This window comes from Haliaeetus leucocephalus, unplaced genomic scaffold (assembly GCF_000737465.1).
Source record: "Haliaeetus leucocephalus isolate CR32 unplaced genomic scaffold, Haliaeetus_leucocephalus-4.0 Scaffold68, whole genome shotgun sequence".
NCBI lineage: Eukaryota > Metazoa > Chordata > Aves > Accipitriformes > Accipitridae > Haliaeetus > Haliaeetus leucocephalus.
The window spans coordinates 2,458,562-2,468,887 of record NW_010972504.1 but is presented as its reverse complement, the minus strand read 5'-3'; positions in this window follow the sequence as shown (position 1 = coordinate 2,468,887).

Genomic DNA, 10,326 nt, shown 5'->3' with positions numbered 1-10,326 from the left:
CCCCGCCCCCCGCCCCGCGGCTGGTGCGCCCTGTGCGGTGAAGCGGTGCGGGAGCGGGCCCTGCGCTGCGACTGTGAGTCCTGCCAGCATCCTGCCAGCACCCTACCAGCACCCTACCTGCGCCCTGCCTACGCCCTGCCTGCACCCTACCAGCACCCTGCCTGCGCCCTGCCAGCACCCTGCCTGCACCCTACCAGCACCCTACCAGCACCCTGCCTGCGCCCTGCCTGCACCCTGCCTGCCCATCGCTGCCCCGCAGCCCTGCCCGCATCGCTGCCCGGCCGCTTCGTCCCGCACTGCAGCCCCGCCTGCCGCTCTGCCCGACTCTACCAGCCCGCAGCCTGCGCCCTTGCCCGGGTTCTTCCTCCCCGCCCCGGCCCCTCTCCCTCCCTTTCGCCCCCTCACACCCCCCCGGGATACCGCGGGGACCTGTCGGGCTTCCCTGGGGCGGGACGGGGGGTCCCCCGTGCCCCGCGGTGCTGCGCTCCGGGAGTTGGATGGAGGAAGGGACCTGGGCCGGGGTCTGCCCGCAAAGGGGCCGCTGTCCCCGGGACAGGGCTGGGCACGACCGGGTGTTGGGGACGGGTGCGGTGAGGCGCTGCCGGACGGATTTGGGAAATGAAGCTTTTCCGGGAAAGAGGAGGCGATCAGCTAATCGGCGGGGTTGTGAAGGGGTTGGTATCAGCGCCGAGCAGCAGATCTCAGTGAGCAGGAAGGATTCGTGTTTGTAAAGCTTTACGGTGAGGTGTAAATTCCTCTAGAAACAGTACATTTGTCAAACACACCTTGCTTTGCCTAAACTCGGGTAAGAGGGCTCATGCCGGTGAGATTCCCTGAGATGCATATTCCTCACGTCAGACACGTGCCGTATCCATGCTTGTGTTCTGCAGGAGAGATTAATCTTTCCATCGCGTGGGAGGGGACGCAGAGGGGCCAAACGAGGTGACTCAGCTGGGGCCACGCAGCGGCACGAGCTCTGTGTCCCATGTCCCTGGGGTGCTGCTGTTGGGCCACGGGGTGTTTGTGTGGTCCTTGGAAAGATGTGACCCGTATTAGTTGTGGTGGCTGCGGTGGTGCGGGTGGGGAAATGAGGAGGCCGTGGGGTGCCAGGGCAGAGGAGGTTTGAGCGAACCAGTGTCACAGGTAACTTGGTACTGGGTGCTGTGCTTGCTGCTGGCAGCGAAACTGCTCCTTTCCAGCTGGGTCCACCAGCACATCTCCTGCTGCAGGCTTCCAGGATGGAAACTTGTCTTTTCCGATGCAGCTGGAGTGCTGCACTTGGGCTTGAGCGACTCGAAGATTTGCTAGTCAGGGTCAGTTGAGCCTATTGATTTTTGGCCGAAGCGGTTAATGCCAACGCCATTCACCCCAGGCTTGTGCCCACAAGACCTCCCGTACCCTCAGTGTCGGTGTGGAGGGCAGGGAGTTGGTGCTGGTCGTTATTTGGGGCGAGGGAATGAGCTGCATCCCACGCTGGGCTCTGGGCCGGCTGCCCAGCTGGCAACTCTGGAGGAGGCTTCGTTGCTCGTTTGCTGGTTTGTTTGGGGGGTTATGCCAGACACGTGCTGTAACGCCAGCCTCGCCGGGGCAATTAGTCCCTCGCTCAGCCCGTTCTGGTTCTTACGCTTGGCTTTCCTTAGATTATGAATCAATTAAATGTTTCTAGCAGTGATTTGCATAGCGCGGTGTGAGCAGGACTCTTACACATGCCTCCTGGTGCTGTTTGGAAATGAAGGGCGATTGGGAGAGACAGTCGCACCATATGGCCCTGCTGCATCGCATTAAGGTTTTAGCACTGACTGCTGTTAATTAAATGTAACCCAGCCATCACCACGCAACCAGCGCAACGTGACACAGGAATATGCCGGGGCTGGTGAACTTGCTGCATGGTGCGTTGTTTGAAAGATGGTGATGTAAATATGTTTTCTGGGGTGTACCTTTGCTTTTTGCCTGCTCTTTCTGGTTAACTCCCTCCAAACCTGGTAAGGGCCAGTATATTCCCTGGGGCTGGCAGCTCTGCTGTGCCTGGCACACCAGACCAAATGTGTGAATGAACGTGCTTAAAGAAACAGTGTGGGTTTATTTGAAGCACAACAAACTTCGTTGGGGCTCTTGTCTTTCACCAGACACCCTGCAAAGCTGTCACAAGGCTCATGCGTGAGGTGAGGTACTGGGCTGTGTGTTTCGAAATCCTCCTCTAAAGTCATAATTCACAGAATTTTGTGGTGTTGCAAATACTATAAATAGTTGTTTTGAGGGACTTCTCTGGCAGGATTTTTTCCAGAGTTATATTGAAACAAATCTTAAATAACTCTATTTCCCTTTTCATTTCAGAGGAGAATTATTCAGACCGTGGGAGTAGTTCTGCCTCTAAAATTCCCCAAACAACCAGGCTGGGGGGGGTGGGGAGTGGAAATTACAGTGGAGATGCTCATAACATCATCTGCATTCCCTGTCATCCCAATAGTGTATCCTTTTAAAAATGCCCAACAGCTGCAGACGGGGTGTGCTATCCTCCCTTGGTGAATATTTCTTTTTCTTCTGATGCAGAGTCGCTGCTTGTTTGCTTTTGACTTGCAGCCTGAGGATATTCGGGTTTTTGTTTGTATACTTCTGGCCTATTTTTATTTACATCAAATGTGGTCGTCTTTAGTAAAACAGGAAAGTGGTATTTCTTCCTCCTCCCTCCCCAAACGGTCTGTGTCCCTTCCTGTCCATGCCGTGGGCACAGTGTCCCGGGTGGCTGCGGGTGGGACGGTGCCTGGCTCTAGCGAGAGGGGAAACAGGGAAAAGAGAAGGGGCAGCGGGAGCCGGCCCCGCTGCTGAGCGAGGAGGGGGTTTTGGCCGTGTGGTTTTTATGCCAACCAGCGACGCACCGAAATCCCCTCGGGTCTGTTTCCCCTTTCTCGAGCGGCGTGGAGCCGTCTTTCCAAGACTAACGTGGGATGCTTGCTCTGTGGTTCCTCTTCCAGACGGGGTCTGGGTGGAAGGGGTAGGGGCAGAGACCTGGCAGGTCCCAGAGTCAGGAAAATGATCCCCTTGGGTGGCTTTCCTTGGGCATCTGGTGGGTTTAGGCTGTCCTGGATCAGTCTTGTGGCTCTGGAGGTGGTGGACAGGCTCTTGCTGAGGTTTTGGCTTAAGTCCTACCCATGGGTGCTGCATCTGGGGCTGACGCAGATGTTGTCTGAGACATGGGGAGCCTTTTCACTGCCTTTATTGGGAGTTTCTAGGTCGGTCCTGTGTGTGACAGACATCAAGCACGCTGCTCCCATTGGCATCAAGGTGAAGGGATGGGGAGGTGGGAGCTTGGGAGCGACTGACCCCGGGCTGTCCTGCTGGCGTTAGTTAAAAATACTTCTTTTCAGTCTCCAAGTGAATGCAGTTGGGCAGGAGGAGTAGCTGTGGCATTATATGCTGTGTCTTGAATATCTCCTAGCTAACGCATGTGGCTTTGTGCTGCTGGCACCTTTTAAAGCCTGAATGACTATTAAAAAAAATAATCTCCCTGTAGGAGTGTAAATGTGTCCTGCTGCCAGCAGCTTTTCCCAACACAAGAGGCTGCTGTAGCTGGGGAGAAGGGGGCTGGACGGGCAGGTTGCAGAGGTGCGTCTTTGCTGTGGGGTTTTTTGGTGTTTGTTCTGGTGGGGTGCAGTGCAGTCGTTTGAATGCAGTGGTGACTAATGCAGCTTCAAAGCCTTCAGCGTGTTTTGTTTTGCTCTTTGCAGGTTTTTTTTTCCTGGCAGCATCACACTGGTGACTCAGGGTCCCTCTGCGCTGCGTGGGGTGGGCTGTCACTGGCAACTGGGCATCTTGTAGCTTAAGGCAGAAAAATTATGTGAGAGCCTAACCTGTGCATGGGTCGTCTGCTTTGCTCCCTTTCCATCCCAGTTCACCCTGAGATGGACTGGTTCTTCCCAGGGGACTTTCTCATACTTGCTCTACCCGTGATGCAGGTGCTGATATGAAATTCCTGTTTCTGGTACTGCAGCCGTTAGCAAAACCAGCAGCAAGACCCGTCCCAGTGATTGCTCAGCAGTGCACCCGCTCCTTCGCCTTGCTCCATCCTCTGGTTTGGCCGGGGTGCTTACCCCAGGCGTGTGCCAGCCCCGTGTCTGTGCTGGCAGGGCTCCCTCGTGGCCTCTCTTGTCCTGGCAGCTGGGGACGTGATTTACTGCCCAGGTATTTCCTGGGTCATGCTGATGGAGTGCTGTGGAGTTGTTTCTTTGGCCCAGGTGAATTAAGCCAGATGCATCTATCGCACATGGAGTGACCATAAACAGTTTGTGTTTGGTCGGCGGCAGGAGCTGTGGTCTCCCCAGTAGAGCCGCTGGCAGCTGGAATTGGACGCCCGCCCCGATGGGCCACGCTCTGATGGCCACGGTGTGACCAGACTGGGACTTTGTTGGCTGACGTGCTGCTTTGCCAGAAAATCACTCCAGCTCTCTGTGCTTCCCTGCCGGGAAGGTGATTGTGAGGCACTGCCTTGGGAAACCCTCGGAGCGGGTCCGGCGCCTGAGGATCTCGGTGGCAAATGCAGTTGTACCTGAAGTCAGATTTTGATCTGTAGGTCTTGCGACATGGACCTGGTTCAGTAAAGCACTTCAGCGTGCGTCTGGGTTTATGCCTCTGGTCCAAAGCCACCCTTATCTCTGAGAGCAGTTAATTCTGTGGTCAGGTACTGTGCTGAATCAGGACCTATTTCCTTAAGGAGTAAGTTGGTTAAACGCACACCACTTCTCCTTCTGGTTTGTAGAGCAAACTACAGTTCTAATATTACCGGTTCTCAAGCAGACGTTTGCTTAAGATAATGAATTCTTTAGCAGGTGTGGACGCTCTTAAAAGGCACAGCCCAGCCTCGCCAGGATGAGGTTCTGCTCGCGCCACCGTCACTCTCCGTGACGTGGTGGTTTTTTACGTTCTCTTCTTCCAAGACGCTCTGTCGCGTCTCCGGTCTTGCCGCTGTAAAGCATAATTGCTAACAGTTCGTAGGACGCGCGGTGCTTTGCATTTCTGTCCTATTCAGCTGGGTCAGACAGGCTCCCGAGGCTTCTCCTGCTCCCGGGTGACTCGGGCGGGTTGGGATGGCTCTTGCCGGGCGGGCGCTGCTGAGGTCGGAGGAGGACGGGGTGGGGTGCTGGGGTGCATCCCGCCCGCTGAGGCTCCCCGAGGCAGGGCGTTCGCTTACCCCGGGGGAGATGGAGGTGTGGGGAGGGACGGTGACCTGCCCAGAGCTGTGTGCCAGGCTGCCGGGGCTCCGGGAGCAGCTCAGGTCTTCAGGGACATGTTTCTTGCTGCAGTCCAGTCCGGTGCCTTGGGAAGGATTTATGGAGAGCAATACCAGCCAAGGCTCCAGGTCTTACTTTGCAGGTTGGTTTTTGGGCTGTCCCTTTTCTTTTCCCTCTTTGTCCCTGGTCCAGTAAGTTTAGTTGAGTTTGCTGGTCACGGTGTGGGAAGTGGGGATATGTGTTGCTGAAGAGATGCTGTCTAGCTGTTGGGGCAGCAGGGGGTGAATAATAAAGTAAGTCCCTTGTTTTGTTTAACTCCTTGCTTATGCTGCTTGGTGTGATTTTTAAGATTAGTTCAATTTCATCTTTGTTACTCCCTGTATAAAAGCAAGAATGTGTTGTGCAGGGTGCTGGAAACCTGGTCTGTTTGTGAGAGGAGCCCTGAGCAGAGAGGGGCCAGTCCTGATGTAGAGGGTACAAAGTGGCAGATTTCAAGCATGCTGTTAAACTGATGTTTATGTCCCACCCCATCATTCGACACCTGGTATAGTTGTAACTGATAGGTGCTGTGAAAGGACTGTAGTATTGATCTAAAAACCTAGCTAACTATGTGCAGCGTTTAAATCAATATTATAAATATAGTTAATCTCAGTGTATTCCTTTAATTTAACCTTTGATTAAACATTGAGGACTTTTTTTTTCCTTAAACTGTAGATGACCGTAGGGGAAAAGCAACAAAGTGAAGAGGGGATATTGGAAAGAGCCCTTCCAGCGTATGGCTGGGTCCTGCGCTTTCTCTCTCTAATCTCTTCCGTTGGGTTGTTTTATCTTATCAAGCAAAAAGCCCCAGAAATAGAAAGTTTTCCATGGCTAACAGGACAAGCCCAGAGATGCACAAGCTCTGAGCTGCGTGTTGCCTCATTGCTCAAAAAAAAAAAAAAAAAAAAAAAAAAAAAAAAAATCCATCAAATGGCAGCGGATTGTAAATGGACAATGTCAACGTTTTATCTCCGTGGGAGGAAAAGCCTCTCGTGGAAGCAGACGTAACTTGCACCGATGCATGCTGCATCTCGGCAGCGTTCGGCGTTGAAGAGCTGCCCGCTTGGCTCCGCGTGCCCGGGAAGCTATTGATCTCCTCTCTCAAGGATGACAGACGGGAAAGCAGGGGCAGCTGCATGCTTTGGGCTTGTAACAAAGAGAATTCGCAAAATATTCAGGCATTTTCCCAAGTCAAAGACTTGGTCTGAGGGACTCCGGCTACTGAGGACGCCGAGCAGGGAGGTCTCGCTGGTTAGAGGTAGGTGGTGGTGTAAATCGGTGCGTTTGGACGTGTTTGCTGGCGGCCGCTGCGTGCAGGCTTTCTGCTGCTAATTAGGCGTTGGGGGATTCCTGCGGTGCTGCCCTGCCTGTGCTGCGGAGCACGGTGGGCGATGGAGGGCCGGGTGGGATCCTGCCTGGCAGGTAGCAGGGCCGGCACGGGGCCGGCACGCTCTCCTGCCACCGCGCCGGCGACACCGGCCGGCTTCAACTTCTGCTCCGGCTCCTTCTGCAGCCCCGTTCTCGCGGGAGCGCTGCAGCAGAGCGTGGCTCGGGGCATCGGTGCTGCCCCACCTGCCGCTCAAAAATTTGCCTTTTAGTATAAGTAATGGCTCTAGAGCATCTGCCTGGCAGCTGGGATTACATCCCGGACCCTGCAATGGTGCAGGTACCTCTCAGAGGGGTTGTTGTCACCAGGGGGGGTCTTGTCTGCTCTGAACAAACAGAAAGCCACCCTTGGGTTTCACCTGTGTTTGCAAAGGAAACCCAAACCATCTGGTTTAGACCTAAAACTGCTGAGAGCTCCAGTGATGGAGCTGCAGGCTTGAGGCAGAAACGGGGCTGGATCATTGCCGCGGGGGATGTCAGAAAGCGCTTCGCAGGAAAACTTAAGACCCTTCCCCACTTTTGCCGTGTGAATGCTGGAGCTGGTGGCGATGCTGCAGGTCCTGCCCTGTCCCCTCCCGGCAGCCGGAGACTCCTGCCAGCTCTTGTGATGTCGCAGGGCCACATCCTGAGGTTATCCCCAGTGACGTCAGGCATCTCCTCCGAGCGAGGGCAGAGGCACCCAGCCCTCAATCTTAAGCAGCACAGCTTGCAAAATCAAACCTCAGCCTGCATTTAGAGGTGTGTGTGAGCTGGCTGAAGGATTCCAGAGTTGGAAGGCGAATGGAAGAAATCGCCTGTCTTCAACATCGTCCACTTCAGCGCTCAAACACCTGCGGAGTCTCAGACTGCTTTCAAAATTCATGACATTTTATTTTTCTTTCTTTGGTGGCTCTGAGCCTTCCCAGGGCAGCTGGGTCACGCTTCAAAGGTTTTCCTTAACTTTGCTAATATTGGGAGCATTTCTGATTTGCCTTTTTTTTGTTTGTTTGTTTTTGAAATGAATGGCAGGATCCTTAACAATCCAGGAACTGGAGCCTTAACGTAACTCCTGCAATTTCATGATTCATTTTTAACACCACACAAGGGGTTTTTCTGTAGCTTGTTTGAAGCGTGCCCTCTCAACAACCCTGTGCTACAGTCCTGTGTGTGCCGGGGCTGGCAGCCCTGCCGTGGGGGGGCAGCCAGGGGGGACACATTTTCACCAGGGCAGAGCAGTTGCCCAGCACTGCTGCAGGAACCACAAACTTTGGCCAGAAATCGGAGTTTAAGACCATCTCAGAGGAGCTGTTGGGACACTTCAGACCCTTTCCATTCTAATTTTGGGGGCAATCTTATCTGGTCTCCAATGCGGTGTTGCTTTGGGGTTGCAGGAGGTTTTTCTGTAGGTGAAAGCCTGGCTGGGGTCAGGTTCTTGGAGCTTCTGTCACCGCTGGGGCCAGGATCTGGCCGCTCTGCCACAGACCCGCGCCTTCTCCTTTTGTCTCCGTAACCTACAGATCTGGGCCTTGCACGTGGGCTGGATCGAAAGATGCCTCGTAGCATCTGCGGTATTTGGGAGGTGGGAGTGGGAGGATGGGGGCGGGCAGGATGACTGCAGTCCTATATTTAGGCATCTGGATGGGCATCTGTATTGGACTGTTTTACTCTATCCAGCTTTATCCCCCTGAGAAACTTTATCTATGGAGAAAGGGAAATTCCCTTCAGCCACCGAAGTTTTTCACAGTGTCATGATCTGACTCATTATTTTATTTTTTTAAAGAAACTACATTTCCAAGTGTTGCTTTGACTTGAATGGAAATTATCTTCAAGCCTAAGTGGAGGCATCCTGCTCCTCTTGGCAAACCTGTCACGTGGCTGCTTCCTAAAGCTGTGCTGCGTTTCTAAAATTAGTGTTCCCTGCTGGATACTGAGCGATTAGGTCTGTTAATAGGTGACGGTGACTAAGGAGGTGTCATACTTTAATCCCGTAAAGAAATGCCTGGCCGTACTGGGCCTGATCCGGAGGTGTGCTTGAAAGCTGTAATTTCTGTGGTCCATGTTACGTATTTCAGACCTCTTACTATGTGCCTCCTTCAGTCCAAGGGAGCAGGAGGCAGCTGCCCAAATCTGAAAATTCTGGACCAAATAGGCAGAAGGGACTTTCTGCTGGCGCCAGATGCTCAGGTGAACCTGCAGCCAGAGCATCCTCATATTGGCACCTCCAGCAAAGACTTGGCAAATGTCCCCTATTAAAAGGCTGTTCCAGTTGCTCAAAAGGTCATGCATTAAATTACCATGTAACCGTGCAGCTTATCTCTAATTAAAAAAAAAAAAAAAAAAAGTGCAAGTCTCCTTGCTTTCCCCCAGGCTTACTTGAGACAACTGACTTGGAATAGGAGAATGATAGACAGCTCATGCCAGATGAATGTTAAATGATAAATGATTTCCCTGTTTCCCCTGGAGATTGATGTTTTCCCCCCTCAGGCACCAGCTCCCAGCAGTGGTTCAGCTCCTTTCATTCACTCTCAGGCATTCCCCCATGTGAGCGTTCAGCAGAGCTGAGCAGAAATCGCTGTTTCCAGAGCAAACACGGGATATTCCTTTGCTTTCCTGCAAGCCTGAGATATTCAAAACCAATGACCCAAATGCTAAAGAAAAAAAGGAAAAGAAAAAAAGAAAAGAAAAAAGAAGGGTATTTAAAATACAAGCTCGCCAGCTTGGAGTGGGGTGGCAGGGCTGGTGCAGGGACGGGCACTCAGTCCTGTTTCCTTCTGTGGAGTGAACTCTCTTGCCTTGGTTTTAGCATATTATTTTTTTCGGGTTGGTGACCGCTCTGGAATTTTGGGTAGTGTAAAAAGTAAATTTAATGCTGTTTGTACGACAGTTAAAAATTAAAAGGATCAGAAGGGCCATTAAAGTGGAAGGAGGTTGTTAGCTGCAGTCAGGAGGGTACAGAGAAGTCGGGGCTTTGAGGGAAAGGGCTGGGGGAGCGATAGCCACGAATATATGATAACTGTTGTGTCTGGTAGATGGAGTTGGCTGTCCTGAATGCTGCCTTTCAGCAGCCGTGGGCTGTGGGCGAGCGGGACCCTGTGCCTAAAGAGGTTAAACCTGGGCTCTGCAGAGTCGTCTGTGCAATTCCTACCTTGAACTAGTTAATGTCTTACAGGATGGGTCAGCGTCCAAAGAAAACATGCTACGTAAATGCCTTACTGTACCTGGGCAGCGTGTGTGCTGGGGACGGGAGGTCACAGCCTTTGCTGGAGCCCAGGACGTGTCCCTACCCTCTCCAAGGGTGGCTTTTTGGCAGTTTGATGGTAGATCCATGCCTTGGTCACTGTAACTGTTCCTATTTAGTGACCTTAAATAGTTTGACTTCTGTCTAACACAAAAATGTTTCTTCCCTCCTGATGTTGGAAGATGAAGTATCCTTTCCTCGTGAAGTGGCCGAGCTTGTGGTGCAGGCACTGTGCAGGTGACATCTCCGAGGAGCATAGCTGGGGAGCGGTTTTGGTGGGACTTGAGCGTATTCTTTACTTTGTATATTAGCGTGCCAGCAGGTCAGGGGAAAGGCAGCAACTCTGCCCATGCCGCAGCACTGCAGCAAGAAACACAGGTTTCCCTGGGGAGAGGGCAAAGGAGCAATTTTTTCTCTGGACAAGGTATTCTGGTACCTCTCCCCATCTGCAGAAATGTA